The sequence below is a fragment of the Ranitomeya imitator genome, chromosome 7 (assembly GCF_032444005.1).
Source record: "Ranitomeya imitator isolate aRanImi1 chromosome 7, aRanImi1.pri, whole genome shotgun sequence".
NCBI lineage: Eukaryota > Metazoa > Chordata > Amphibia > Anura > Dendrobatidae > Ranitomeya > Ranitomeya imitator.
The window spans coordinates 5,895,507-5,921,764 of record NC_091288.1 but is presented as its reverse complement, the minus strand read 5'-3'; the positions used below and the strand labels follow the sequence as shown (position 1 = coordinate 5,921,764).

The window sequence follows — 26,258 nt, the reverse complement described above, 5'->3', positions numbered from 1 at the left end:
CTCACAGTCATTATATGTGGGGGGCTGCCTTTTCCTTTGGGGAATTTCTCTGAGGCAAGGTAGGCTTATTTTTCTATCTTCAGGGCTAGCTAGTTTCTTAGGCTGTGCCGAGGCGCCTAGGTCTGGTCAGGAGCGCTCCACGGCTACTTCTAGTGTGGTGTGTTAGGATTAGGGATTGCGGTCAGCAGAGTTCCCACGTCTCAGAGCTCGTCCTATGTTATTAGTAACTATCAGGTCATTTTCTGTGCTCTTAACCACCAGGTCCATTGTGGTTCTAAATCACCAGTTCATAACAGGGAGACTTGTCTGCCCGCAGCATAGCACCATATAAATTCTTGAAGGAGGAGGGAAATGAGGGGTTTTGGGTTACACACTCAGGCAGAGTGTGAAGAGGGGGGTCGGAAAGGTCCACAACGTGTGTCGGAAGGCCATGGAACTTTTAGGTAGAGACTCAAACATGGCATATTCCCATTATCGTGACACTTATGCTGAGCAATGTGTGTGTGTGTATATATATATATATATATATATATATATATATATGTTACTGATAATACAGGGGTGTACTCACTTATCCTGAGCACTGTGTGTATAGTACTGATAATACAGGGGGTGTACTCACTTGTGTTGAGCAATGTATATATATATAGTACTGATAATACAGGGGTGTACTCATTTGTGTTGAGCAATGTATATATATATATATATATATATAGTACTGATAATACAGGGGTGTATTCACTTATGCTCAGCAATGTATATATATATATATATATATATATATATATATATAGTACTGATAATACAGGGGTGTACTCACTTATGCTGAGCACTGCATGCATGCATGTACCAGACAGTATTATCGCGGTCGCAGCTCGTACACTGGTCCACTCACTGTCATCATCCACCTTCATCATCTCTGGCACGGACCCCTCTGGTGTCACCCAGCGCCGGGGGCAATGTCCTGCCTGTCACATTCGCACGCACATGGTCAGTGGCCGGTGGGAGAGTCACAGCCTTGACATTTCCAACAAGGAGTCATTTCACATCCAGTCACCTAATGTCAGGAGCTCAGTGACTGCTGTGCCCTCATCTCATGCAACAGGCTGGGTGACAGCCTCAATGGGAGCTGTAGTCACCCCCCTGGAATGACAAAGGAAAACACCTGTAGTCGGAGGCCGGAGGCTCCATGTGCCACCAGATACGCCTGTACTCCCCTCCGCTATGTGCATGAGGCCAAAACCTCATACTGGAACCCACATCATCTGCACAACTCTCCCATTCCCAGCTCGTTATCACCAGTGGACCGATCCCTGTAATTAGCTGGAGACAGGTTTTTTTATGTTATCAGCACAAGGCAGGAGTCGGACATGAATCATTGTGGTCACCGAGGAGCACAATACAATAGTCAACAGGATGGATACAATTTGACACTCCAAGACCTTCATTATACACAGTAAAGATGCAATGTAAAGGAAGCCCCCAGAAGATACAATTTACCAGCCGCACACTATAGATACAACATAGCATATACACACTATAGATACAACGTAGCATATACACACTATGGATACAACGTAGCATATAGACACTATGGATACAACATAGCATATACACACTATGGATACAACGTAGCATATACACTATGGATACAACGTAGCATATACACACTATGGATACAACGTAGCATATACACACTATGGATACAACGTAGCATATACACACTATGGATACAACGTAGCATATACACACTATGGATACAACGTAGCATATACACACTATGGATACAACATAGCATATACACACTACGGATACAACGTAGCATATACACTATGGATACAACGTAGCATATACACACTATGGATACAACGTAACATATACACTATGGATACAACGTAGCATATACACACTATGGATACAACGTAGCATATACACACTATGGATACAACGTAGCATATACACACTATGGATACAACGTAACATATACACACTATGGATACAACGTAGCATATACACACTATGGATACAACGTAACATATACACTATGGATACAACGTAGCATATACACACTATGGATACAACGTAGCATATACACACTATGGATACAACGTAACATATACACTATGGATACAACGTAGCATATACACACTATGGATACAATGTAGCATATACACTATGGATACAACGTAGCATATACACACTATGGATACAACGTAACATATACACAGTATGGCTACAACGTAACATATACACTATGGATACAACGTAGCATATACACACTATGGATACAACGTAACATACACACTATGGATACAACGTAACATATACACTATGGATACAACGTAACATATACACTATGGATACAACGTAGCATATACACACTATGGATACAACGTAACATATACACACTATGGATACAACGTAACATATACACTATGGATACAACGTAACATATACACACTATGGATACAACGTAACATATACACTATGGATACAACGTAGCATATACACACTATGGATACAACGTAGCATATACACTATGGATACAACGTAGCATATACACACTATGGATACAACGTAACATATACACTATGGATACAACGTAACATATACACACTATGGATACAACGTAACATATACACACTATGGATACAACGTAACATATACACACTATGGATACAATGTAACATAGACACACTATGGAAACAACATAATATATACTGTACACACTATGGATACAACATAATATATACACACTATGGATACAACGTAACATATAGACACTATGAATACAACGTAACATATACACACTATGGATACAACGTAACATATACACACTATGGATACAACGTAACATACAGTGGGGCAAAAAAGTATTTAGTCAGTCGGCAATAGTGCAAGTTCCACTACTTAAAAAGATGAGAGGCGTCTGTAATTTACATCATAGGTAGACCTCAACTATGGGAGACAAACTGAGAAAAAAAAATCCAAAAAATCACATTGTTTGTTTTTTTATCATTTTTTTTGCATATTATGGTGGAAAATAAGTATTTGGTCAGAAACAAACAAAGATTTCTGGCTCTCACAGACCTGTAACTTCTTCTTTAAGAGTCTCCTCTTTCTTCCACTCATTACCTGTAGTAATGGCACCTGTTTAAACTTGTTATCAGTATAAAAAGACACCTGTGCACACCCTCAAACAGTCTGACTCCAAACTCCACTATGGTGAAGACCAAAGAGCTGTCAAAGGACACCAGAAACAAAATTGTAGCCCTGCACCAGGCTGGGAAGACTGAATCTGCAATAGCCAACCAGCTTGGAGTGAAGAAATCAACAGTGGGAGCAATAATTAGAAAATGGAAGACATACAAGACCACTGATAATCTCCCTCGATCTGGGGCTCCACGCAAAATCCCACCCCGTGGGGTCAGAATGATCACAAGAACGGTGAGCAAAAATCCCAGAACCACGTGGGGGGACCTAGTGAATGAACTGCAGAGAGCTGGGACCAATGTAACAAGGCCTAACATAAGTAACACACTACGCCACCATGGACTCAGATCCTGCAGTGCCAGACGTGTCCCACTGCTTAAGCCAGTACATGTCCGGGCCCGTCTGAAGTTTGCTAGAGAGCATTTGGATGATCCAGAGGAGTTTTGGGAGAATGTCCTATGGTCTGATGAAACCAAACTGGAACTGTTTGGTAGAAACACAACTTGTCGTGTTTGGAGGAAAAAGAATACTGAGTTGCATCCATCAAACACCATACCTACTGTAAAGCATGGTGGTGGAAACATCATGCTTTGGGGCTGTTTCTCTGCAAAGGGGCCAGGACGACTGATCCGGGTAAATGAAAGAATGAATGGGGCCATGTATCGTGAGATTTTGAGTGCAAACCTCCTTCCATCAGAAAGGGCATTGAAGATGAAACGTGGATGGGTCTTTCAACATGACAATGATCCAAAGCACACCGCCAGGGCAACGAAGGAGTGGCTTCGTAAGAAGCATTTCAAGGTCCTGGAGTGGCCTAGCCAGTCTCCAGATCTCAACCCTATAGAAAACCTTTGGAGGGAGTTGAAAGTCCGTGTTGCCAAGCGAAAAGCCAAAAACATCACTGCTCTAGAGGAGATCTGCATGGAGGAATGGGCCAACATACCAACAACAGTGTGTGGCAACCTTGTGAAGACTTACAGAAAACGTTTGACCTCTGTCACTGCCAACAAAGGATATATTACAAAGTATTGAGATGAAATTTTGTTTCTGACCAAATACTTATTTTCCACCATAATATGCAAATAAAATGTTAAAAAAACAGACAATGTGATTTTCTGGATTTTTTTTTCTCAGTTTGTCTCCCATAGTTGAGGTCTACCTATGATGTAAATTACAGACGCCTCTCATCTTTTTAAGTGGTGGAACTTGCACTATTGCTGACTGACTAAATACTTTTTTGCCCCACTGTATACACACTATGGATACAACGTAACATATACACACTATGGATACAACGTAACATATACACACTATGGATACAACGTAACATATAGACACTATGAATACAACATAGCATATACACACTATGGATACAACGTAACATATACACACTATGGATACAACGTAACATAGACACACTATGGATACAACGTAACATATACACACTATGGATACAACGTAACATATAGACACTATGAATACAACATAGCATATACACACTATGGATACAACGTAACATATACACACTATGGATACAACGTAACATAGACACACTATGGATACAACGTAACATATACACACTATGGATACAACGTAACATATAGACACTATGAATACAACATAGCATATACACACTATGGATACAACGTAACATATACACACTATGGATACAACGTAACATATAGACACTATGAATACAACATAGCATATACACACTATGGATACAACGTAACATAGACACACTATGGATACAACGTAACATAGACACACTATGGATACAACGTAACATAGACACACTATGGATACAACGTAACATAGACACACTATGGATACAACGTAACATAGACACACAATGGATACAACGTAACATAGACACACTATGGATACAACGTAACATATAGACACTATGAATACAATGTAACATATAGACACTATGAATACAACGTAGCATATACACACTATGGATACAACGTAACATAGACACACTATGGATACAACGTAACATAGACACACAATGGATACAACGTAACATAGACACACTATGGATACAACGTAACATATAGACACTATGGATACAACGTAACATATAGACACTATGAATACAACGTAGCATATACACACTATGGATACAACGTAACATATACACACTATGGGTACAACATAATATATACACACTATGGATACAACGTAACATATAGACACTATGAATACAATGTAACATATACACACTATGGATACAACGTAACATATACACTATGAATACAACGTAACATATACACACTATGGATAAAAATAACAGATACTATGGATACAAAATAACATATAGACACTACGAATACAACGTAACAGAGATTATTTATACAACGTAACATATACACACTATTGATACAAAGTAACATCAACACAATATGGATACAAAATAACATATACACACTATGGATACAAAATAACATATACACACTATGGATATAACGTAACAAACACACACTGTGGATAGAACATAAAATATAGACAATATGGAGACAAAATAACATATACACTATGGATACAACATAACATATAGACACTATGGATACAAAAAAACATACAGACACTATGGATACAACGTAAGTAACATAGATACTATGGTACAATGTAACATATACACTATGGATACAACGTAACACATACACACTATGGATACAAAGTAACCTGTAGAGACTATGGATACAACACAACATGTACACACTATGGATACAATATAACATATACACACTATGGATACAATGTAACATATAGACACTATGAATACAACGTAACATAGAGACTACGGATACAACATAACATATAGACACTATGGATACAAAAAAACACACTATGGATACAAAATAAAATACAGACTCTATGGATACAACGTAAGTAACATATAGACACTATGGATACAATGTAACATATACACTATGGCTATAACGTAACATATGCACACTATGAATACAAAAGAACATAGACACTATGGATACAATGTAACAAATACACACTATGGATACAAAATAACATATACACACTATGGAAACAATGTAACATATACACTATAGCTATAACGTAACATATACACACTATGAATACAAAAGAACTTATAGACACTATAGATACAATGTAACATATACACTATGGATACAAAATAACATATACACTATTGATACAATGTAACGTATGCACACTATGGATACAAAGTAACATGCACACTAAGGAAAAACATAACATATATACACTATAGATACAACGTAACATATAGACATTATAGATACAAAGTAACATACACAGTAAGAATACAATGCAACATATATACCATATAGATACAGCGCAATATATACACACTATATATATATAAAACGTAACATATGCACACTATGGAAACAACGTAACGTATACACACTATGGATAGAACTTAACATATACACACTATGGATGCAATGCAACGTATACACACTCTAGATACAACGTGACATATACACACTCTGGATACAACGTAACATATACACACTATAGATACAACGTAACATATACACACTATGGACACAACGTAACATATACACACTCTAGATACAACGTAACATATACACACTCTAGATACAACGTAACATATACACACTCTAGATACAACATAACATATACACACTCTAGATACAACGTAACATATATACACTATAGATACAACGTAACATATACACACTATGGACACAACGTAACATATACACTCTAGATACAACGTAACATATACACACTCTAGATACAACGTAACATATACACACTCTAGATACAACGTAACATATACACACTCTAGATACAACGTAACATATACACTCTAGATACAACGTAACATATACACACTATAGATACAATATAACATATAGAAACTATGAATACAACGTAACATATACACACAATGAACACAACGTAACATATACACACTCTAGATACAACGTAACATATACACACTCTAGATACAACGTAACATATACACACTCTAGATACAACGTAACATATACACACTCTAGATACAACGTAACATATACACACTCTAGATACAACGTAACATATACACACTATGGACACAACGTAACATATACACACTCTAGATACAACGTAACATATATACACTATAGATACAACGTAACATATACACACACTATAGATACAACATTTACACCAGCTGCTCCCTACAGATAAATTGTACCTGCGGCTTTTAGGGTATGGTCACGTGGAATTTTTCAGCTGTATTTTTTACACAGTGTATTAGGAGCATAAGATACACAGTATTTTACAGTACCAGCATAATCTATGACAATTCTGAAATCTCTCATGAGCATGCTGTTTTTTTATGTACAGTACAGACCAAAGTTTGGACACACCTTCTTCATTAAAGATTTTTCTGTATTTTCATGACTATGAAAATTGTACATTCACACTGAAGGCATCAAAACTATGAATTAACACATGTGGAATTATATACTTAACAAAAAAGTGTGAAACAACTGAAATTATGTCTTATATTCTAGGTTCTTCAAAGTAGCCACCTTTTGCTTTGATGACTGCTTTGCACACTCTTGGCATTCTCTTGATGAGCTTCAAGAGGTAGTCACCGGGAATGGTCTTCCAACAATCGTGAAGGAGTTCCCAGAGATGCTCAGCACTTGTTGGCCCTTTTGCCTTCACTCTGCGTCCAGCTCACCCCAAACCATCTGGATTGGGTTCAGGTCTGGTGACTATAGAGGCCAGGTCATCTGGCGTAGCCCCCCATCACTCTCCTTCTTGGTCAAATAGCCCTTACACAGCCTGGAGGTGTGTTTGGGGTCATTGTCCTGTTGAAAATAAATGATGGTCCAACTAAACGCAAACCGGATGGAATAGCATGCCGCTGCAAGATGCTGTGGTAGTCATGCTGGTTCAGAATGCCTTCAATTTTGAATAAATACCCAACAGTGTCACCAGCAAAGCCCCCCCCACACCGTCACACCTCCTCATCCATGCTTCACGGTGGGAACCAGGCATGTAGAGTCCATCCATTCACCTGTTCTGCATCACACAAAGACACGGTGGTTGGAACCAAAGATCTCAAATTTGGACTCATCAGTCACCAAAGCACAGATTTCCACTGGTCTAATGTCCATTCCTTGTGTTCTTTAGCCCAAACAAGTCTCTTCTGCTTGTTGCCTGTCCTTAGCAGTGGTTTCCTAGCAGCTATTTTACCATGAAGGCTGCTGCACAAAGTCTCCTCTTAACAGTTGTTGTAGAGATGTGTCTGCTGCTAGAACTCTGTGTGGCATTGACCTGGTCTCTAGCCTGAGCTGCTGTTAACCTGCGATTTCTGAGGCTGATGACTCGGATAAACTTATCCTCAGAAGCAGAGGTGACTCTTGGTCTTCCTTTCCTGGGGTGGTCATCATGTGTGCCAGTTTCTTTCTAGCGTTTGATTGTTTTTGCCACTGCACTTGGGGACACTTTCAAACTTTTCCCAATTTTTTGGACTGACTGACCTTCATTTTTTAAAGTAATGATGGCCGCTCATTTTTCTTTACTTAGCTGCTTTTTTCTTGCCATAATACAAATTCTAACAGTCTATTCAGTAGGACTATCAGCTGTGTATCCACCAGACTTCTGCACAACACAACTGATGGTCCCAACCCCATTTATAAGGCAAAAAATCCCACTTATTAAACCTGACAGGGCACACCTGTGAAGTGAAAACCATTCCCGGTGACTACCTCTTGAAGCTCATCAAGAGAATGTCAAGAGTGTGCAAAGCAGTCATCAAAGCAAAAGATGGCTACTTTGAAGAACCTAGAATATAAGACATAATGTCAGTTGATTCACACTTTTTTGTTAAGTATATAATTCCACATGTGTTAATTCATAGTTTTGATGCCTTCAGTGTGAATGTGCAATTTTTATAGTCATGAAAATACAGAACAATCTTTAAAAGAGAAGGTGTGTCCAAACTTTTGATCTGTACTGTACATATTTTAAATCCTCCTGTTATTTGCCAAGACATCATATGAATAGGTGAAAAATGCAAGAAAAACGTTACAAAACCACATGTATTGTATGCAAAACGCAAAGTGTGAACATACCCTTACACAGGTTCTATAGTTTGTGCGTCTGTTACATTGTATCTACATTGAGTGACTTACAATGTAACTGACACAATGCAACAAAGTTGTTCAATATAGATGCAATGTACCATTCACACTATAGCTGCAATGTGCAGTTGCTCGCAATCAATATATTGTATCTATAGGGTGTATGTTACTCCTCAAAGTTACAGATTGTACCAGCAATACTTATAATTCTCATATCTTGGCTTCAGAACATGGCAGAGTCACAGCACACCCATCATTCGTCTTATATTAAAATTTGCTTTCTAATGATAACGCACTCGGACTAGTTGGTCCACATGGTTCAAGAGAAATCCGCACTTTGTACTCGTTGTGTTTAGCTGCTAGCGCTTACAGTGGTTGACAGATCTACCAATGGAAATTCGCAATATGTATTCCTTATTTTTCTAGCCCAAATCGGTGGCCCAATATCTTACTATAATAGAACAAAGAACCTCATGTCTTTTGAGAGAGACTAGACCAGTTTCAGCTGGTACTAGATGGGAGAATTGTCTATTGCAGCTACAGAGGTCGTAAACATTCTTGTGGTGGGAGGGAATGAGAGGTTTAGTGTTATGATTTGGTAATTCAGTACCACAATGGACATAAAAGTCAGAGCACATACAGTGACCTGACAATAACCCAAAAACATAGAACGAGCTCTGAGACGTGGGAACTCTGCTGACCGCAATCCCTAATCCTCTCCAACCACACTAGAGGCAGCCGTGGATTGCGCCTAACGCTCCCTATGCAACTCGGCACAGCCTGAGAAACTAGCTAGCCTGAAGATAGAAAATTAGCCTACCTTGCCTCAGAGAAATACCCCAAAGGAAAAGGCAGCCCCCCACATATAATGACTGTGAGTTAAGATGAAAAGACAAACGTAGAGATGAAATAGATTTAGCAAAGTGAGGCCCGACTTTCTGAACAGAGCGAGGATAGGAAAGGTAACTTTGCGGTCAACACAAAACCCTACAAACAACCACGCAAAGGGGGCAAAAAGACCCTCCGTACCGACTAACGGCACGGAGGTACACCCTCTGCGTCCCAGAGCTTCCAGCAAGCAAGAAAAACCAAATAAACAAGCTGGACAGAAAAAACAGCAAACAAAAATAACACAAGAGCAACTTAGCTATGCAGAGCAGCAGGCCACAGGAACTATCCAGGAGGAAGCTAGTCCAATACTAGAACATTGACTGGAGGCCAGGATCAAAGCACTAGGTGGAGTTAAATAGAGCAGCACCTAACGACTTCACCACATCACCTGAGGAAGGAAACTCAGAAGCCGCAGTACCACTTTCCTCCACCAACGGAAGCTCATAGAGAGAATCAGCCGAAGTACCACTTGTGACCACAGGAGGGAGCTCTGCCACAGAATTCACAACAGTACCCCCCCCCTTGAGGAGGGGTCACCGAACCCTCACCAGAGCCCCCAGGACGACCAGGATGAGCCATATGAAAGGCACGAACAAGATCGGGAGCATGGACATCAGAGGCAAAGACCCAGGAATTATCTTCCTGAGCATAACCCTTCCACTTAACCAGATACTGGAGTTTCCGTCTTGAAACACGAGAATCCAAAATCTTCTCCACAATATACTCCAACTCCCCCTCCACCAAAACCGGGGCAGGAGGATCAACAGATGGAACCATAGGTGCCACGTATCTCCGCAACAACGACCTATGGAATACGTTATGGATGGAAAAAGAATCTGGAAGGGTCAAACGAAAAGACACAGGATTAAGAACCTCAGAAATCCTATACGGACCAATGAAACGAGGTTTAAACTTAGGAGAGGAAACCTTCATAGGAATATGACGAGAAGACAACCAAACCAAATCCCCAACACGAAGTCGGGGACCCACACAGCGTCTGCGATTAGCAAAACGTTGAGCCTTCTCCTGGGACAAGGTCAAATTGTCCACTACATGAGTCCAAATCTGCTGCAACCTGTCCACCACAGTATCCACACCAGGACAGTCCGAAGACTCAACCTGCCCTGAAGAGAAACGAGGATGGAACCCAGAGTTGCAGAAAAACGGCGAAACCAAGGTAGCCGAGCTGGCCCGAATATTAAGGGCGAACTCAGCCAAAGGCAAAAAGGACACCCAGTCATCCTGATCAGCAGAAACAAAGCATCTCAGATATGTTTCCAAGGTTTGATTGGTTCGTTCGGTCTGGCCATTAGTCTGAGAATGGAAAGCCGAGGAAAAAGACAAATCAATGCCCATCCTAGCACAAAAGGCTCGCCAAAACCTCGAAACAAACTGGGAACCTCTGTCAGAAACGATATTCTCTGGAATGCCATGTAAACGAACCACATGCTGGAAGAACAATGGCACCAAATCAGAGGAGGAAGGTAATTTAGACAAGGGTACCAAATGGACCATCTTAGAGAAGCGATCACAAACTACCCAAATGACTGACATTTTTTGAGAGACGGGAAGATCTGAAATAAAATCCATAGAGATATGTGTCCAAGGCCTCTTCGGGACCGGCAAGGGCAAAAGCAACCCACTGGCACGAGAACAGCAGGGCTTAGCCCGAGCACAAATCCCACAGGACTGTACAAAAGAACGCACATCCCGCGACAGAGATGGCCACCAAAAGGATCTAGCCACTAACTCTCTGGTACCAAAGATTCCAGGATGACCAGCCAACACCGAACAATGAACCTCAGAGATAACTTTATTCGTCCACCTATCAGGGACAAACAGTTTCTCCGCTGGGCAACGATCAGGTTTATTAGCCTGAAATTTTTGCAGCACCCGCCGCAAATCAGGGGAGATGGCAGACACAATTACTCCCTCTTTGAGAATACCCGCCGGCTCAGACAAACCAGGAGAGTCGGGCACAAAACTCCTAGACAGGGCATCCGCCTTCACATCTTTAGAGCCCGGAAGGTACGAAATCACAAAGTCAAAACGGGCAAAAAACAGCGACCAACGAGCCTGTCTAGGATTCAACCGCTTGGCAGACTCGAGATAAGTCAAGTTCTTATGATCAGTCAAGACCACCACGCGATGCTTAGCTCCCTCAAGCCAATGACGCCACTCCTCGAATGCCCACTTCATGGCCAGCAACTCTCGATTGCCAACATCATAATTTCGCTCAGCAGGCGAAAACTTCCTGGAAAAGAAGGCGCATGGTTTCATCACCGAGCAATCAGAACTTCTCTGTGACAAAACAGCCCCCGCTCCAATCTCAGAAGCATCAACCTCGACCTGGAACGGAAGCGAAACATCTGGCTGACACAACACAGGGGCAGAAGAAAAACGACGCTTCAACTCTTGAAAAGCTTCCACAGCAGCAGAAGACCAATTGACCACATCAGCACCCTTCTTGGTCAAATCGGTCAATGGTTTAGCAATACTAGAAAAATTGCAGATGAAGCGACGATAAAAATTAGCAAAGTCCAGGAACTTTTGCAGACTTTTCAGAGAAGTCGGCTGAGTCCAATCATGGATGGCCTGGACCTTAACAGGGTCCATCTCGATAGTAGAAGGGGAAAAAATGAACCCCAAAAATGAAACCTTCTGAACACCAAAGAGACACTTTGATCCCTTCACAAACAAAGAATTAGCACGCAGGACCTGAAACACCGTTCTGACCTGCTTCACATGAGACTCCCAATCATCCGAGAAGACCAAAATATCATCCAAGTACACAATCAGGAATTTATCCAGGTACTCTCGGAAGATGTCATGCATAAAGGACTGAAACACTGATGGAGCATTGGCAAGTCCGAACTGCATCACGAGATACTCAAAATGACCCTCGGGCGTATTAAATGCAGTTTTCCATTCATCGCCTCGCTTAATTCGCACAAGATTATACGCACCACGAAGATCTATCTTGGTGAACCAACTAGCCCCCTTAATCCGAGCAAACAAATCAGATAACAACGGCAAGGGGTACTGAAATTTAACCGTGATCTAATTTAGAAGGCAGTAATCTATACAAGGTCTCAGCGAACCATCCTTCTTGGCTACAAAAAAGAACCCTGCTCCTAATGGCGACGATGATGGGCGAATATGCCCCTTCTCCAAGGACTCCTTCACGTAACTCCGCATAGCGGCGTGCTCAGGCACAGATAAATTAAACAGTCGACCTTTTGGGAATTTACTACCAGGAATCAAATCGATAGCACAATCACAATCCCTATGCGGAGGTAGGGCATCGGACTTGGGCTCATCAAATACATCCCGGTAATCAGACAAGAATTCTGGGACCTCAGAAGGGGTGGATGACGAAATAGACAGAAATGGGACATCATCATGTACCCCCTGACAACCCCAGCTGGACACAGACATGGATTTCCAATCTAATACTGGATTATGGACTTGTAGCCATGGCAACCCCAACACGACCACATCATGCAGATTATGCAACACCAGAAAGCGAATAACCTCCTGATGTGCAGGAGCCATGCACATGGTCAGCTGGGTCCAGTACTGAGGCTTATTCTTGGCCAAAGGCGTAGCATCAATTCCTCTCAATGGAATAGGACACTGCAAGGGCGCCAAGAAAAACCCACAACGCCTAGCATACTCCAAGTCCATCAAATTCAGGGCAGCGCCTGAATCCACAAATGCTATGACAGAATAAGATGACAAAGAACAGATCAAGGTAACGGACAAAAGAAATTTTGACTGTACCGTACCAATGGTGGCAGACCTAACGAACCGCTTAGTGCGCTTAGGACAATCAGAGATAGCATGAGTGGAATCACCACAGTAGAAACACAGCCCATTCTGACGTCTGTGTTCTTTCCGTTCAACTCTGGTCAAAGTCCTATCACACTGCATAGGCTCAGGTTTATGCTCAGATAATACCGCCAAATGGTGCACAGATTTACGCTCACGCAAGCGTCGACCGATCTGAATGGCCAAAGACATTGACTCATTCAGACCAGCAGGCATAGGAAATCCCACCAGGACATCCTTAAGGGCTTCAGAGAGACCCTTTCTGAAAATAGCTGCGAGCGCAGATTCATTCCATTGAGTGAGTACGGACCACTTTCTAAATTTCTGACAATATACCTCTATCTCATCCTGACCCTGACACAGAGCCAGCAAATTTTTCTCTGCCTGATCCACTGAATTAGGTTCATCGTACAGCAATCCGAGCGCCAGGAAAAACGCATCGATATTACTTAATGCAGGATCTCCTGACGCAAGAGAAAATGCCCAGTCCTGAGGGTCGCCACGTAAAAAAGAAATAATGATCCTGACTTGTTGAACTGGGTCACCAGAGGAGCGAGGTTTCAAAGCCAGAAATAGTTTACAATTATTTTTGAAACTCAGAAATTTAGTTCTATCTCCAAAAAACAAATCAGGAATAGGAATTCTTGGTTCTAACATAGAATTCTGAACCACAAAGTCTTGAATATTTTGTACTCTTGCCGTGAGCTGATCCACACATGAAGACAGACCTTTAATGTCCATCGCTACACCTGTGTCCTGAACCACCCAAATGTCTAGGGGAAAAAAAAGGCAAAACACAGTGCAGAGAAAAAAAAATGGTCTCAGAACTTCTTTTTTCCCTCTATTGAGAATCATTAGTACTTTTGGCCTCCAGTACTGTTATGATTTGGTAATTCAGTACCACAATGGACATAGAAGTCAGAGCACATACAGTGACCTGACAATAACCCAAAAACATAGAACGAGCTCTGAGACGTGGGAACTCTGCAGACCGCAATCCCTAATCCTCTCCAACCACACTAGAGGCAGCCGTGGATTGCTGTTATGTAGGCAATCCAGTGACACAGTGTGCCAGCAATCAGAGCACATACAGTGATCTGACAATAACCCAAAAAACAATAGAACGAGCTCTGAGACGTGGAATCTCTGTAGACCGCAATACCTGAACCTATCCTAAACACAACTAAAGGCAGCTGTGGATTGCGCCTGACACTACCTATGCAACTCGGCACAGCCTGAGGAGCTGACTAGCCTGAAGATAGAAAAACAAGCCTGACTTGCCTCAGAGAAATACCCCAAAGGAAAAGGCAGCCCCCCACATATAATGACTGTTAGCAAGATGAAAAGACAAACGTAGGGATGAAATAGATTCAGCAAAGTGAGGCCCGATATTCTAGATAGAGCGAGGATAGCAAAGAGAACTTTGCAGTCTACAAAAAACCCTAAAGCAAAAAACCACGCAAAGGGGGCAAAAAGACCCACCGTGCCGAACTAACGGCACGGCGGTACACCCTTTGCGTCTCAGAGCTTCCAGCAAAACGAATTAACAAGCTGGACAGAAAAAGTAGCAACAAAAGCAAAGAAGCACTTATCTAAGCAGAGCAGCAGGCCACAGGAAAGATCCAGAAGCTCAGATCCAACACTGGAACATTGACAAGGAGCAAGGAAGACAGAATCAGGTGGAGTTAAATAACAAAGCAGCCAACGAGCTCACCACAACACCTGAGGGAGGAAGCTCAGAAGCTGCAGTACCACTTGTGACCACAGGAGTGAATTCAGCCACAGAATTCACAACAGATTGCGCCTAACGCTCCCTATGCAACTCGGCACAGCCTGAGAAACTAGCTAGCCTGAAGATAGAAAATAAGCCTACCTTGCCTCAGAGAAATACCCCAAAGGAAAAGGCAGCCCCCCACATATAATGACTGTGAGTTAAGATGAAAAGACAAACGTAGAGATGAAATAGATTTAGCAAAGTGAGGCCCGACTTTCTGAACAGAGCGAGGATAGGAAAGGTAACTTTGCGGTCAACACAAAACCCTACAAACAACCACGCAAAGGGGGCAAAAAGACCCTCCGTACCGACTAACGGCACGGAGGTACACCCTCTGCGTCCCAGAGCTTCCAGCAAGCAAGAAAAAACAAATAAACAAGCTGGACAGAAAAAACAGCAAACAAAAATAACACAAAAGCAACTTAGCTATGCAGAGCAGCAGGCCACAGGAACGATCCAGGAGGAAGCTAGTCCAATACTAGAACATTGACTGGAGGCCAGGATCAAAGCACTAGGTGGAGTTAAATAGAGCAGCACCTAACGACTTCACCACATCACCTGAGGAAGGAAACTCAGAAGCTGCAGTACCACTTTCCTCCACCAACAGAAGCTCATAGAGAGAATCAGCCGAAGTACCACTTGTGACCACAGGAGGGAGCTCTGCCACAGAATTCACAACAGTTTAGGATTCACACACACACACACACCAGCCGAAGCAAAGAGAGAAGGGGGGGTCAGATCCCACAGCGTGATTGATAACAGGGAAAATGAAAAATCCAACTCCATTTTATATATTATCGTGACATATAGTAGGTATGTTACATTGTAACAGTCACACATTATCGCTTCCTTGTAGACGCCGCTTTATACTGGGTCAGTTCGGTAACCTTCGGACATATATTTCACATGGATTTCTGATAGTGTTTTGTAACAAAATCCGCATGAAAACTGTCCACAAGAACCTTCCGTTGGTTTCAGTGGGAATCCACATTGATGTTAACATTGCAGCACATTTACGGCTGCAGTAAGTGGCATGTCCCCGATTGGTGCAGTCCTAGCAGACGGCAGCGGGAGGAAATATTGTCACTGTGCGCTCACACACCTGTCTACAGAAGCAAAGAAGGACACGTTACTGATACTTGTAGACAGGTGTGAATGAGACCCAAACTCAAGCGCCTGGCCGGATCCTGACCAATCACAGTAGATGAGTTTAGAAATCCTTTTACAGCTGACGACAAGATGTAATCTGATAAATCATCATATTCATCGCTTGTCAGACCCCCGCACGTTGTACTGCCCCCTATATTTTATTATTATATCTATTCAATTTACTTTAAAGAGAAATCGCCAAACCAGGCAGCCGCCCCATCCAGCACCACTGTGAGCGGACCCCACTGTTCCCCCCAAACATCCCCACAATCTACACAGACTCCTCTCCAGAACTGCAGCCATCGTACCCCCAGCCTCAGACCCCACTGTTCCCCCCAAACATCCTCACAATCTACACAGACCCTCCCCAGAGCTGCAGCCATCATGTCCCCGGCCTCAGACCCCACTGTTGCCCCCAAACATCCTCACAATCTGCACAGACCCTCCCCAGAGCTGCAGCCATCGTGCCCCCGGCCTCAGACCCCACTGTTCCCCCTAAACATCCCCACAATATACACGGACCCTCCCCAGACATGCAGCCATCGTGCCCTCGGCCTCAGATCCCACTGTTCCCCCCAACATCCCCACAATCTACACAGACCCTCCCCACAGCTGCAGCCATCGTGACCCTGGCCTCAGACCCCACTGTTCCCCCCAACATCCCGACAATATACACGGACCTTCCCCAGAGCTCCAGCCATCGTGACCCCGGCCTCAGACCCCACTGTTCCCCCAACATCCCAACAATATACATGGACCCTCCCTAGACCTGCAGCCATCGTGCCCCCGGTCTCAGACCCCACTGTTCCCCCCAAACATCCCCACAATCTACACAGACCCTCCCCAGACCTGCAGCCATCGTGCCCCTGGCCTCAGACCCCACTGTTCCCCCCAAACATCCCCATAATCTACACAGACCATCCCCAGAGCTGCAGCCATCGTGACCCCGGCCTCAGACCCCACTGTTTCCCCCAACATCCCGACAATATGCACGGACCCTCCCCAGAGCTGCAGCCATCGTGCCCCCGGTCTCAGACCCCACTGTTCCCCCCAAACATCCCAACAATCTACACAGACCCACCCCAGAGCTGCAGCCATTGTGCCCCTGGCCTCAGACCCCACTGTTCCCCCCAACATCCCCACAATCTACACAGACCCTCCCCAGACCTGCAGCCATCGTGCCCCTGGCCTCAGACCCAACTGTTCCCCCCAAACATCCCCACAATCTACACAGACCCTCCCCAGACCTGCAGCCATCGTGCCCCTGGCCTCAGACCCCACTGTTCCCCCCAAACATCCCAACAATCTACACAGACCCACCCCAGAGCTGCAGCCATCGTGCCCCCGGCCTCAGACCCCACTGTTCCCCCCAACATCCCGACAATATACACAGACCCTCCCCAGAGCTGCAGCCATCGTGCCCCGGCCTCAAACCCCACTGTTCCCCCCAACATCCCGACAATATACACAGACCCTCCCCAGAGCTGCAGCCATCGTGCCCCGGCCTCAGACCCCACTGTTCCCCCCAAACATCCTCACAATCTACACAGACCCTCCCCAGAGCTGCAGCCATCGTGCCCCCGGTCTCAGACCCCACTGTTCCCCCCAAACGTCCCCACAATCTACACAGACCCTCCCCAGAGCTGCAGCCATTGTGCCCCTGGCCTCAGACCCCACTGTTCCCCCAAACATCCCCATAATCTACACAGACTCTCCCCAGAGCTGCAGCCATCATGCCCCCGGCCTCAGACCCCACTGTTCCCCCTAAACATCCCCACAATATACACGGACCCTCCCCAGACCTGCAGCCATCGTGCCCTCGGCCTCAGATCCCACTGTTCCCCCCAACATCCCCACAATCCACACAGACCCTCCCCAGAGCTGCAGCCATCGTGACCCTGGCCTCAGACCCCACTGTTCCCCCCAACATCCCGACAATATACACGGACCTTCCCCAGAGCTCCAGCCATCGTGACCCCGGCCTCAGACCCCACTGTTCCCCCAACATCCCGACAATATACATGGACCCTCCCTAGACCTGCAGCCATCGTGCCGCCAGCCTCAGACCCCACTGTTCCCCCCAAACATCCCAACAATCTACACAGACCCACCCCAGAGCTGCAGCCATCGTGCCCCCGGCCTCAGACCCCACTGTTCCCCCTAAACATCCCCACAATCTACACAGACTCTCCCCAGACCTGCAGCCATCGTGCCCCTGGCCTCAGACCCCACTGTTCCCCCCAAACATCCCAACAATCTACACAGACCCACCCCAGAGCTGCAGCCATCGTGCCCCCGGCCTCAGACCCCACTGTTCCCCCCAAACATCCCAACAATCTACACAGACCCACCCCAGAGCTGCAGCCATCGTGCCCCCGGCCTCAGACCCCACTGTTCCCCCCAACATCCCGACAATATACACAGACCCTCCCCAGAGCTGCAGCCATCGTGCCCCGGCCTCAGACCCCACTGTTCCCCCCAAACATCCCCACAATCTACACGGACTCTCCCCACACAAGAATCCACCCTACATCCAGGAAAACCGCAGAATTATTGGGGTAAATTAATCCCAACAAGTGCGGCCCCCAGAGGATGGACGAACCCCACATTAACCCTTCTCTGCCCTGGACCCTGCCAGGTTACATCACAATCATGTCACTGGGCGCATGCACTAATCAGGGCAGATCATTCATCTATTAATCAGGAGCAATAACGAGGAACAAGCACCAAGGAAACAGTCAGTAGGAACATCCGTCCACCAAAGGAAACAGTCAGAAGGAACATCCGTCCACCAAAGGAAACAGTCAGAAGGAACATCCATCCACCAAAGGAAACAGTCAGAAGGAACAGCCGTCCACCAAAGGAAACAGTTAGAAGGAACATCCATCCACCAAAGGAAACAGTCAGAAGGAACAGCCGTCCACCAAAGGAAACAGAAGGAACATCCGTCCACCAAAGGAAACAGTCAGAAGGAACATCCGTCCACCAAAGGAAACAGAAGGAACATCCCACCAAAGGAAACAGGTAGAAGAAACATCCATCCACTAAAGGAAACAGTCAGGAGGAACATCCATCCACCAAAGGAAACAGTCAGGAGGAACATCCGTCCACCAAAGGAAACAGTCAGAAGGAACATCTGTCCACCAAAGGAAACAGTCAGGAGGAACATCCACCCACTAAAGGAAACGGTCAGAAGGAACATCCGTCCACCAAAGGAAACAGTCAGGAGGAACATCTGTCCACCAAAGGAAGCAGTCAGAAGGAACATTTATCCACTAAAGGAAACAGTCAGAAGGAACATCCGTCCACCAAAGGAAACAGTCAGAAGGAACATCCATCCACTAAAGGAAACAGATAGAAGGAACATCCATCCACCAAAGGAAACAGTCAGAAGAAACATCCATCCACTAAAGTAAACAGTCAGGAGGTGTTATGGTCAGGTGGCCTTGGAGCAGCATGAAATGACCTTCGCTCCAGCAGTGGTAACTTTACTGACCGCAATCCCTGATCCTATCATCGCAACTAGAAGTAGCCGTGGGGTGTGCCTAACCAGACCTAGACACCTCGACACAGCCTAAGGACTAAATATCCCTAAAGATGGAAATAGGAAAACTCTCTTGCCTCAGAGTAGACCCCCAAAGGATAGGTAGCCCCCCACAAATAATGACTGTGAGTAGGAGAGGAAAAGACACACGCAGACAGAAAACAGGGATAAGCAAAGGAGGCCACTTCTACCTAGATAAGAAAGGAAAGTACAGGATACTATGCGGTCAGCATAAAACACTACAAAATATCCACAGCAGAAAAATACAAAAACTCCACCACCTAACTAAAGATGTGGAGTGTATATCTACGACTCCAGCGAGTCCAACTAGACTGAGAAAAACATCAGGCACAGTCTAGCAGGAACAAAATAGAAACAAGATAAGCACAGAAAATAAACACACAGCAGTGTGTCTAAAAAATGAAGCAAAACACTTATCTTTGCTGAATTGGCAACAAGGAGGAGAGGCCAGGCAGAGGACCAACACTTCCAAAGGAACATTGACTACTGGCAAGGACTAATGAGTCCTGCACAGCTAAATACCCCAGTCCGAATTGCAATTAGCAGAAACACCTGTCCAAGACTGCTGCTCAGGAACAACTGCATTACCATCAACAACCACCGGAGGGAGCCCAAGAGCAGAATTCACAACAAGAGGAACATCCATCCACCAAAGGAAACAGTCAGGAGGAACATCCCTCCACCAAAGGAAACAGTCAGGAGAAACATCCATCCACCAAAGGAAACAGTCAGGAGGAACATCCGTCTACCAATGGAAACGGTCAGAAGGAACATCCGTCCACCAAAGGAAACAGTCAGAAGGAGCATCCATGCAGCAAGGAAACAGTCAGAAGGAACATCCATCCACCAAAGGAAACAGTCAGTAGGAACATCCGTCCACCAAAGTAAATAGTCAGAAGGAACATCCGTCCACCAAAGGAAACAGTCAGGAGGAACATCCGTCCAAAAAGGAAATGGTCAGAAGGAACATCCATCCACTAAAGGAAACAGTCAGGAGGAACATCCGTCCACCAAAGGAAACAGTCAGAAGGAACATCCATGCACCAAAGGAAACAGTCAGAAGGAACATCCATTCACCAAAGGAAACAGTCAGGAGGAACATCCGTCCACCAAAGGAAACAGTCAGGAGGAACATCCGTCCACCAAGGGAAACATTCAGGAGACACATCCATCCACCAAAGGAAACAGTCAGAAGGAACTCCGTCCACCAAAGGAAACAGTCAGGAGGAACATCCGTCCACAAAGGAAATGGTCAGAAGGAACATCCATCCACTAAAGGAAACAGTCAGGAAGAACATCCATCCACTAAAGGAAATTGTCAGAAGGAACATCCGTCCACCAACGGAAACAGTCAGAAGGAACATTCATGCAGCAAGGAAACAGTCAGAAGGAACATCCATCCACCAAAGGAAACAGTCAGAAGGAACATCCATCCACCAAAGTAAACAGTCAGAAGGATTATCCGTCCACCAAAGGAAACAGTCAGAAGGAACATTCATGCACCAAAGGAAACAGTCAGAAGGAACATCCGTCCATCAAAGGAAACAGTCAGAAGGAACATCCGTCCACCAAAGGAAACAGTCAGAAGGAACATCCATGCACCAAAGGAAACAGTCAGAAGGAACATCCATGCAGCAAGGAAACAGTCAAGAGGAAAATATATGCACCAAGGAAACAGTAAGGAGGAACATCCGTGCAGCAAGAAAACAGATGGAACATCTAAGTACCAAGGAAACAGTCAGGAAGAATGGATATGAACCACAGAAACCGAAGAAATTTCTATTCAGCCCCGACTATCTGGAGAGTAGTCACTCCTTCTTTTATGCCCCTAAATGATATTTGCATGACCTCCAGTTACCCCCAGTGGGAGCCTCCCGAGCCCACCGAGTACCTGAGCGATCAGTCCGTGCGCCTCCTCTTCTCATCCTCCCTGTGACCTGCACCTGGGAGCAGACGGAGGGTATAAACTTGGCTGACGAGCCCTCCTATATCCCACTAGTGGGGGCCGCTGCCAGCTCCAAGGAAATCCCGGGACACTCCTGCATCTGGGACCGCACACCGAGAAGGAGGGGGCAAGAGACGGAGCCAGAGGGGGCAGGAGACGGAGCCAGAGGGGGCAGGAGACAGAGCCAGAGGGAGCAGGAGACGGAGACAGAGGGGGCAAGAGACGGAGCCAGAGGGGGCAGGAGACGGAGCCAGAGGGGGCAGGAGACGGAGACAGAGGGGGGCAGGAGACGGAGCCAGAGGGGACAGGAGATGGAGCCAGAGGGGGGCAGGAGATGGAGCCAGAGGGGGGCAGGAGACGGAGCCAGAGGGGGGCAGGAGACGGAGCCAGAGGGGGGCAGGAGACGGAGCCAGAGGGGGCAGGAGACGGAGACAGAGGGGGGCAGGAGACGGAGCCAGAGGGGGGCAGGAGACGGAGCCAGAGGGGACAGGAGATGGAGCCAGAGGGGGGCAGGAGATGGAGCCAGAGGGGGGCAGGAGACGGAGCCAGAGGGGGGGCAGGAGATGGAGCCAGAGGGGGGCAGGAGATGGAGCCAGAGGGGGGCAGGAGACGGAGCCGGGGGGGGGGGGGGGGGGCAGGAGATGGAGCCAGAGGAGGGCAGGAGACGGAGTTAGAGGGGGTATCTGGGAGCAGGAGACGGAGCCAGAAGGGGCATCTGGGGGCAGGAGATGGAGCCAGAGGGTCAGGAGATGGAGCCAGAGGGGGGCAGGAGACGGAGCCAGAGGTGGCATCTGGGGACAGGAGATGGAGCCAGAAGGGGCATCTGGGGGGCAGGAGATGGAGCCAGAGGGGGCATCTGGGGGGCAGGAGATGGAGCCAGATGGGGTATCTGGGGGCAGGAGATGGAGCCAGAGGGGGTATCTGGGGGCAGGAGATGGAGCCAGAAGGGGCATCTGGGGGGCAGGAGATGGAGCCAGAGGGTCAGGAGATGGAGCCAGAGGGGGGCTTGAAATGGATCCCGAGGTAGAGGAGACAGAGCCAGAGGGGCAGGAGATGGAGCCAGAATGGGGCTTCTGGGGGCAGGAGACGGAGCCAGAGGTGGCATCTGGGGACAGGAGGCACAGATCGAGGAGGCATTTGGGAGCACGAGGTACAGACAGACGGGGGCATCTGGAGGTCATTAAAACTAATGTATATCGAGGGCAGTCACGTATCAGAAAAAAAGTCTATGGACTTCGGAGGCTCCATGCAATTGGGGTCTCTGTATGTCGGGGGGGGCTCTGTATGTATGGGGTCATCGTCTATAGGGGGCAGTCCTTGTATCTTTGGTCTCCGTCTATAGGGGGCAGTACGTGTATCTGGGGTCTCCATCTGTAGGGGCAGTCCATGTATCGGGGGTCTCCGTCTATAGGGGGCAGTCCGTGTATCGGGGGTCTCCGTCTACAGGGGGCAGTCCGTGTATTGGGGGTCTCCGTCTATAGGGGGCAGTCCGTGTATCTGGGGTCTCCGTCTATAGGGGGCAGTCCGTGTATCTGGGATCTCCGTCTATAGGGGGCAGTCTGTGTATCGGGGGTCTCCATCTATAGGGGGCAGTCCGAGTATTGGGGGTCTCAGTCTATAGGGGGCAGTCCGTGTATCTGGGGTCTCCGTCTATAGGGGCAGTCCGTGTATCTGGGGTCTTCGTCTATAGGGGGCAGTCCGTGTATCTGGGGTCTCCGTCTATAGGGGGCAGTCCGTGTATCTGGGGTCTCCGTCTATAGGGGGCAGTCCGTGTATCTGGGGTCTCCGTCTATAGGGGCAGTCCGTGTATCGGGGGTCTCCGTCTATAGGGGGCAGTCTGTGTATCTGGGGTCTCCGTCTATAGGGGGCAGTCCGTTTATCTGGGGTCTCCGTCTACAGGGGCAGTCTGTGTATTGGGGGTCTCCATCTATAGGGGGCAGTCCGTGTATCGGGGGTCTCTGTCTACAGGGGGCAGCCCGTGTATTGGGGGTCTCCGTCTATAGGGGGCAGTCTGTGTATCGGGGGTCTCCGTCTATAGGGGGCAGTCCGTGTATCTGGGGTCTCCGTCTATAGGGGGCAGTCTGTGTATTGGGGGTCTCCATTTATAGGGGGCAGTCCGTTTATCTGTGGTCTTAATCTATAGGGGGCAGTCCGTGTATCTGGGGTCTCCGTCTATAGGGGGCAGTCTGTGTATTGGGGGTCTCCATCTATAGGGGACAGTCCGTGTATCTGTGGTCTCCATCTATAGGGGGCAGTCCGTGTATCGGGGGTCTCCGTCTATAGGGGCAGTCTGTGTATCGGGGGTCTCTGTCTATAGGGGCAGTCCGTGTATCTGGGGTCTCCGTCTATAGGGGGCAGTCTGTGTATTGGGGGTCTCCATCTATAGGGGGCAGTCCGTGTATCTGTGGTCTCCATCTATAGGGGGCAGGCCGTGTATCGGGGGTCTCCGTCTATAGGGGCAGTCCGTGTATCGGGGGTCTCCGTCTATAGGGCAGTCCGTGTATCTGTGGTCTCCATCTATAGGGGCAGTCCGTGTATCGGGGGTCTCCGTCTATAGGGGCAGTCCGTGTATCTTTGGTCTCCATCTATAGGGGGCAGTCCGTGTATCGGGGGTCTCCGTCTATAGGGGCAGTCCGTGTATCGGGGGTCTCCGTCTATAGGGGCAGTCCGTGTATCTGTGGTCTCCGTCTATAGGGGGCAGTCCGTGTATCGGGGGGTCTCCATCTATAGGGGCAGTCCGTGTATCGGGGGTCTCCGTCTAAAGGGGCAGTCCGTGTATCGGGGGTCTCTGTCTATAGGGGCAGTCCGTGTATCTGTGGTCTCCGTCTATAGGGGGCAGTCCGTGTATGGGGGATCTCCATCTATAGGGGCAGTCCGTGTATCGGGGGTCTCCGTCTATAGGGGCAGTCCGTATATCGGGGGTCTCTGTCTGTAGGGGCAGTCCGTGTATCTGTGGTCTCCGACTATAGGGGGCAGTCCGTGTATTGGGGGTCTCCATCTATAGGGGCAGTCCGTGTATCTGTGGTCTCCGTCTATAGGGGGCAGTCCGTGTATCGGGGGGTCTCCATCTATAGGGGCAGTCCGTGTATCTGTGGTCTCCGTCTATAGGGGGCAGTTTGTGTATCGGGGGTCTCCATCTATAGGGGGCAGTCCGTGTATCGGGGGTCTCTGTCTATAGGGGCAGTCCGTGTATCGGGGGTCTCCGTCTATAGGGGGCAGTCCGTGTATCGGGGGTCTCTGTCTATAGGGGGCAGTGCGTGTATCGGGGGTCTCTGTCTATAGGGGGCAGTCCGTGTATCGGGGGTCTCCGTCTATAGGGGGCAGTCCGTGTATCGGGGGTCTCCGTCTAAAGGGGGCAGTCCGTGTTCTCGGCTTTGCACTCACCTTGTACACAGACATCGCACTTCATCTCTCTCCCTGAGCGCTGACCCTGCTCTGATCTCCGCCCCCCTGCGGGCTGCTCACGGGTCTACCTCACCGCGCGGTTGCCCTGGTGACAGCTCCGGGTGTCAGTGACTGTTCACTCCCTGCGGCTGCAGTCGGGACAATGTGAACAGACAACCAGCGACCGCGCGGAGAAGAGCGGCAGCTGCGAGCGCGGAGCGGGGGAGCCGGCGACATCTGCTGGACAAACGGGGAACTGCAGGCGGCTGAGTACTACAGCTCCGATCATCAATACTAGTCCGCCCTATAATAGATCCGATCATCAATACTAGTCCGCCCTATAATAGATCCGATCATCAATACTCCGCCCTATAATAGATCCGATCA

The 26,258-nt window shown here is 46.8% G+C and overlaps 1 protein-coding gene across 1 annotated transcript in view; it reads right to left on the bottom strand.

Annotated features, from left to right (window-relative positions):
• The window catches only part of LOC138645766 (titin-like), a 103,551-nt gene extending 77,467 nt beyond the window's left edge, over positions 1–26,084 (bottom strand). The window contains exon 1 of the mRNA XM_069735285.1: positions 25,872–26,084. The gene's annotated coding sequence lies outside the window, so the exon portion shown is untranslated. The remainder of the gene's footprint in view (positions 1–25,871) is intronic.
• Between the last annotated feature and the right edge of the window lie 174 nt (positions 26,085–26,258).